At 33.1% G+C, this 7,605-nt stretch overlaps 1 protein-coding gene across 1 annotated transcript in view; it reads right to left on the bottom strand.

Annotated features, from left to right (window-relative positions):
• Positions 1–854: 854 nt before the first annotated feature.
• LOC108776346 (uncharacterized) overlaps positions 855–7,605 on the bottom strand; it is a 17,373-nt gene continuing 10,622 nt past the window's right edge. The window contains exon 4 of the mRNA XM_018542947.1: positions 855–1,157. The gene's annotated coding sequence lies outside the window, so the exon portion shown is untranslated. The remainder of the gene's footprint in view (positions 1,158–7,605) is intronic.

The following is a 7,605-nucleotide window of genomic DNA, read 5'->3' on the forward strand; positions in this document are numbered from 1 at the left end:
TCTCCTCACCTAACCGCCCCGCATGCAGATCAAGCCTACGGCCCGCCCCCTTGCCACTCCCCCCCCCGTGTGTGTGTGTGTGTCACAAAATAAGACGTTATTTGATGTTTCACACACACACACACACACACACACGGGCGGGGGGGATGCAAGGGGACGGGCCGTAGGTCTTCCCCCGCACCCGCCCCGTCGGTTGCGGTCTCCTCCAACCTCCAACAGTACATTTATAGCAACAGTCAAATCATGGAAGACATGTGCCTCTTTGCAGCGGGGGGAGGGGGGTGAAAGTTACCTCGCGTGGAAAGTTCACTACTGTTAAAAAGAATAGTCAGTACTATTGAATAAACATAGTATTAACTATTGATAGTATACAATAGTCCAGACTATTGAGTCCGAATATCTTAAAAACTATAACAGAGCGCCACCTAGTTCTTAAGGCAAAGTTGCTCAGAATCATGACCTTGACGACATATGTCAAGGTCAAGGTGATCGAAGCTAGGTCCCCTAAAGTAAATAATTACCGAAAAGTTTAATATATTCTCGAAGATTTTTCAACCTATTGTTTTTATGAACTATTATATAAATAAAGGAGTATGAAATGATTATGCATTACAAAACACATGTAAAAATATGTAATTCTATTATAAAAACAATTTAATATTAAAAATATAATTAATTTATTTATTTTAAATATTAAAAGTATTAAACAACAATTTTTTATTATTCACAAAATAAGTAATTATAATCACTACCTTCTAATATTAATCTTCTGTAAAGAAAGACAATTCTCAAATTTATGGGATAAATGAATAAATTATTCACAAATTACTTCATCAAAGTTTTATTAATGGCGATCAGATAACGAGTTTACTATATATAATATAGCAATAACAAATTCTTGGCAGCATGAGTTCGTGGATGCTCTAATATAAATCACATTGTTCTTCCAAATTCAAATGTCTTCTGAATATCATTCTTTGAACAACATTCTTATCTTTTTTTAAATAAAGTTATTAGAAAATTACCTTTAAAACAATCGTGCCATATTTTATAACTGGTGAATAAATCTGTAAAATTCTAACGAACGCGCGCGCGCGCGCGCGCCGATTTTGATTTTAAACAGATGTTTGATTTTCAACATTTCCATCGTACTTTTCCTGTACAAAATCCATATGTTAACATTAGTAAAGAATAATTCACACACACATTTATGTGAAATTATACAATTGAAAATTAGCGACTTAGGAATACTCTGATACTTTTTATCGGTTCCAGCTTAATTACGTAAATAATAAATATAATTAAAATGAATTAATAATAAAGAATTATTATTAAAAGCGAATAGTTGTTAACAATAAAATGTGTAAATTACACAGGTCGACAATATCGAATTTTTATTCATCATTAGAGATGTAACTATATTTTTCTATCGTAGTTTTTCACACTAAATTCAAATCCGGAAGCAAAATCATGTTTTTTTAGAAAATTGAGATTGATGTATCAAAAAATACGTTTTTAACCATTTTTGAAATAACGTTGCAGATGAACCTAACGTGCTAGAAACTTTTAAAAGGGCTCGAATCGAAGCTTGAATTTTGTACTTTAAAGGCGACTTTCGCCAACTTCGGTTAACTTAACCATTCTAGTAACTTTGCAGGATTGACCAATCACATTTATTATTTAGTATTAACGACAGACGCAATTGGCCAATTCCAGTGGACTATTCGGCCGATTAAGTTAATCAGAGTTGGTGAAAGTGGCTCTAAGATAATCATAATGAATATAATGATGCATCCGTCTATTTTGTTGCAATTGTGTTTCATTCTTGTTACACATATAAGTGTACTATATTAAAAATAACGTTAAATAAACGTTTAATAAATATTTTCTTTATATTTTATTTCAAATAAATAATTAATCAAGTAAATAAAGTATGAGTTACAATTGATTAAACTTTTCTTTTACACAGTCAACCCCAAATGATGTTCGAGTGACCTTGATCTTGACCTTGACCCTTAACCCCGGATTTATAGAGTTCTAAGCCTTAAACCATAAGGAATGGATGAATCATAGTTAATTATTCTTTTCGAATTCGACCGTAAATGGTTGATTTCTTACGGCTTAAGATTTAAAACACGTATTGTAGATCCGGGGTAAAAAAGTCACAGATTAAAAAGTTCACAAATTCAAAAATTCTTTTCCAGGATTAAAGTATATGCATTAATACGTGCCTGTGAGGTAGAATGTATACTGAAAACGACAAAAAATTTCTAAATTGAGTTCTACTTTACTATTTCTTCGTCCAATATGTCGCTCTAGAACTATCACGTCGTTGCAACATTTACTTTATATAAAAGCTATGCGATCTGTATTTACAAAATAGTGGTCCAAAGTCTAGTATGTAGTTTGTATGAAAAAACAGTGTAGATTCTTAAAATTCGATTTAGATGTCTAATTAAAACGTAATTGCGATACAAAAATTTATGTATGTATGTTACGTGCATGAGTGAAATATTGATGTAGGTCCGTATTCAGAATGCGTTTTTATTGATAAAAGCGCGCTTTTATCTCTGAAATTCTATAATCTATCTATAGTATGCATAATGTAAACTATAGCATGTTAGAATGCTAATATTGACTGCGTTCCAAAATGCAACTTCGGTAACTGAAATTTTTAGTTGACGTAATGTAAACTATAACTTTTTAGTAACCGTTAAAGTTACGTTTTGAAACGCAGCCATCGTTATAAAGTCTGTTCTACAATACGTCGTATATCGGCGTCAGATATCGTGCCGTAAGAAATTAACTAATCATAGTCGATTGTTTTCAACTGTGATTGGCCAATTTCTTACGGCACGACATCGACAACAGTTCCCGACTTATTATAGAACGAGCTTCATTTCTTACGGTACGATATATGACAACGGCTACCGACTTATTGTAGAACGGGCTTAAGCGCGTTCTGAATAAGGGCGTAGTGATGTATCCATGAAGTAAGAGAATAGGAGGCTGAATTCTGTACACCAGTTATGTTCTCGTTTTGTGGGCTTTATTGAGAGGACGTTTGCCGAGAAGAATAACTTCTTATGGATGAGCGCCATTTGTAATAGTTAACCTAACCTGACTTTCTCTGTCTTTTCAAACGATTTTGAATGTGACCTCGAATATCGAAATATTTATTTACAAGTCGTGCAATCAGTTCTGATGAACCACTCGGCCGCGGCGGATGCGTTTTGGTCGGGTGCTTTCTACCTTATATTTTTGAAAGCGTTGCCGACTTCGACTGTGCATTGTATCGTATTATCTGTTCGTTTCTTATATTTTTACGGTTTACATTAAAGACGTGATTTGGCTGTATCGACCTATTCCATTATTGGGAGGCGTGGAGTCATAAATTTAGATTTAGAAGTACACGATGAGTGTCCGCGGATGAGCTCGTCTCGATTGCTCGTCACCCTGCACCTTATGATTTTTATGCGATGTATGCGTGACCGTGAATTCATTACATTTCGCATGTGTGAGACGCTTTTAAAGATGGCGACCATTGGTAAGAGTCCGTTCGGCGTACTTCTTCTCAATAATTCGCACAAACTAGGACCACTTTTGCTACACTCGTGCTATCGAGTTCGGTCTCCTATTCTCTTACTCCATGGATGTATCAATGGCCTAGTTTACACCCTACGTTTAGACCACCACCTATACTCTAAATCTAACCTAAACACGACAGGTCGCGACGGTATAAATAGCTGTAACCTCGCTTAGGTGAACTATCTTCGGGCGCACGACCTAACTAGCTTTAATGCATATAAACGCAAGCAGACGGCCTAAAGGCGTAAAATGTACTAACAATAAGAACACTTTTATTTTGTGCAATAGATGGTACTAACGTGAGGATAAATGCGACCTATATTAGGCCCAAAAATATTACAGGTATATGGGGTAAGCGTTCCGTTCGAGACCTCTCTTAGGTGGGGTATCATAAGGTCAGGATATCGATCATGAAATTTTTTTCTCTAGGATGGAAAGTGAAAAGTGAAAATTTTTACCATTGAAGTTAATGGAGAAATTTTTCACTTTTCATCCTAAAGGGAAAAAGTTTTATGATCAATATTCAGATCGTTGGGTGTAAACTAGGCCATTAACAGAGGAGAGCATGTTTTCTAGATATATATAACAAGCTTCATCGTACGACAAAATATTGTTAACAAATAAATTGAAAACTTTAAGGACTCTTTTATATATAATAATAATAAACAATACGTTAAACAAGGACGAAGTAAGTGTCAAATTATAATTAAAAATCTAATTAAATAACTTTGATAATTTAATCTAATATATTGCGAAGAATATCACGTAATTTTTGGCGTTTCGTCCCGGCTTCCACTAATGGATTCATCAGTAAGGCATTGTAGTGAAATCCTACCTTATACGCCTTGGTAAGTTATTAAATCGAGATTCTATATATACAGATATACGCGTATCCAAGTCGGCGTCGGCGAGTCGACGTAGTAATATTCTTCGCAATATATTAGATTAAATTATCAGAGTTATTTAATTAGATTTTTAATTATAATTTGACTCTTACTTCGCCTTTGTTTAACGTATTGTTTATTAAAGTATTGTTAGCTATACATTAAGAAAACAAGCTCTCCTATTGAATATCGTACGTCAGATGTCGTACGCAGTGTGAATCGTACATAATCGTCTGCATGTATTAAGTGCTATATCCAATATGACTAATCGTCTTTAAGGAGTAACGCCATTCTTGAGGTTTGTAAAATTTTATTTCCTTAAATTATTAGTTTATATTGTAGTTATGAAAATATGATGCAAATATTTTTAGAACAATTGAATTGTATTATAGTGTTAGATCTGATTAAACTTTCAACTTTATAATCAAAAAATTAATTACAAGAACATTACGTGCGTTTTTATCAAAATACAGTTTTTCAAATTTGCATACACCGTTATTCTTACAATTTTTATCGAATTGACCTGAAATTTTATCACAATCTTCTTGTATATATTTTCCTCTGAAGTACGTAGACTTTTTGTGAAATGTTGAAATCTTTTTGTAATCAGCATTTTTTTAAATAAATGTTTGAGGCGAAAACGTACTTCCTCTATAAACAACTGCCTAATTTTGAAAAAAATTAATATTTTCAAAAATCCCTATGTACTTCAGAAACTTAATATATGGTATGTAGATAATGGACATTTTTGTTGATTTGCTCCAGGATAAACCATCTCACAGATAATGTGTACGCAAATGTTCATATTTAAAAAAAAAAAGTAATTTTGCAAGAAGGCCAATGCGCTGCCATTTTGTGCATACAAAAAATTAAAAAATTTTTTTGCTCTTCAATATATGCACAGTAAAATCTTGTAAGTAATTTTTAAATATAAATTCATTTATATTTCATTTTACTTTATGACTTACTTTTGTTTGTTCTCAATATACATTGTAAACTGACGAATCGATTTTGTGTAAAAAGTTTTGTTTGACCTCGTTTGGTGAGTTAAAGAATTTTCATATAAGATCTTACTGCTACCTACGGTTATTTTTTGTTCAATTTTATGATTAAATTACAGATACATTAAAAGGAAATGGAAATAATGCCTTTTCGAGTCCTTGCACTAGGTGTTCGTGTGAAGTTGTGAATATATTTATTGTAAAAATTGTACAACGTTTCGATCCTAGTTCGGATTCTTATCAAGTACTAATCCAAAATTGAATTAGATAATCATTTTAATTTAGAAAGGTTCAAATTTTTGGGGTTAATTTTCAAAGGTTGAAATTTATTGGGTTTTTTATTAATTAGATATATACAAAATTTGTAGTTAAGTGAGTAAATGGTGATTAAGACTATGGTGTAAATTATAAATTGTGTGTAAAAGTAAAATAATACAATTATGAAATACGATAAAAATTGAACATATAAAGATTTATAAATAAGTAGTTATATGATTAACATTTTGAACGGTGATAATATAAATTGATTAAAATTTTTTAAATTAATATGAATAAATGTATACTATTATTTTATGGAAGTAGAATAACGTTGATATTATTAAAGAATTACAAAATTAATTTGTTAATTAATAAATAATAAAAACTTACATGATTTAACATTAGACGAATGACAAGTAACAAGTTTATGTTTCGAGAGATCATGTGCTAATGAATTCGTTCGTTAAAATCTATGTGATGTATGTACATGTGTTATTGAAAATTTGGAAATCAAAAGTCTGTAAGTAAACAATCATATGCTTTGTCAAGTAAGTCAGTGTCTGTTTGTAAATTTAAGCTATTTTTTGTCTATGTATAAAAATAATTTCAGATATGAGTCTTTTGTTTAAAATATTTTCTTCGTCTAAAATTTTTATGTTGTTCCAATCAAAGTCGTGCGAGAATTGTATTCTATATTCAGTTATTACTGATTTTTGATTCGTATTTCTATTAATATGATTTTTATGTTCAGATATTCTGGTTTTAAGAGTTCTACTAGTTTGGCTCACATATGTTGCATCGCAATCTTTGCAAAATATTTTATATACTATATTGGAGTGTAGCATTGTGTTTAATTTATCTTTCTGTACTTTAATGATGTTATTAAGATTGTTAATGCCTTTATATCCTAATTTTAGTGTTTGGCAATTTTTAAAATAATTATTAATTTTGTTTGAGATATGTGTTTTTTATAAAAGGTATGATAAAATAATTAACTTTTATATTATTAATATTGTTATTATTAAGAGTAGGTTTGTTGTGTTGATCTAGTTTTTTGTGTATTCTTTTATTAATCAGGAGACGCTGTAGCGTCTCCGGCCATGTTCAAAAACTCTGAGACGCTACAAGTCTCTTATCCCGAGCCACCAAAGTCCATTTTTGGGAGGTGCATAACTACTAAAATATAAAAAATTTTGAATTGAACGTCATATGTCCTGAAAGGCGGCATCGCCACGAGTAATTTGAGCCAAAAAAATTTTAAATCGGTCAAGCCGTTATGGAGATATAAGCGGTCGAAAAGTGGTGATTTTAATGAAAAATTAAGAAACGTCTCCTTCTCCTTCTCCTTCTTCTACTCTGTCCGCATTTTTAAACTTTTCAACATCCTCTCTCACCTTTCACTCGCACCTCCACCATCTTTGGTCCAACGAACCTTCTCCACTCGCCCCTCCCCCTCCCCCCCACCACTGACTCCCGCCACCTCTCTCTTCCGCTGTATTTCACATTCTTTCGTTATTACAACATTTTAACATCCTCTCTTACCTTCCACTCACACCTCTAACATCTTCGACCCACCGGACCTCCTCCACTCGCCCCTCCACCTCCCCCCGCCATCCCTCTTTTTCGTCGTAATTCACTCTTTTTCGTTATTACAACTTATTAACATTCTCTCTCACCTTTCACTCGCAACACCACCATCTTCGGCCCACCGGACATCCTCCCCCCGCCCCTTCCCCTGACCCCATTCCCCCCCCCCGCCGCTCCTCTCTTTCGCCGTATTTTCACTTTTTTCGTTATTACAACTTTTTGACATCCTCTCTCACCTTCCACTCACTACTTTACCATCTTCGACCCACCGGACCTCCTCCACTCGC

Source organism: Cyphomyrmex costatus, unplaced genomic scaffold (assembly GCF_001594065.2).
Source record: "Cyphomyrmex costatus isolate MS0001 unplaced genomic scaffold, Ccosl1.0 scaffold353, whole genome shotgun sequence".
In the NCBI taxonomy this organism is placed as follows: domain Eukaryota; kingdom Metazoa; phylum Arthropoda; class Insecta; order Hymenoptera; family Formicidae; genus Cyphomyrmex; species Cyphomyrmex costatus.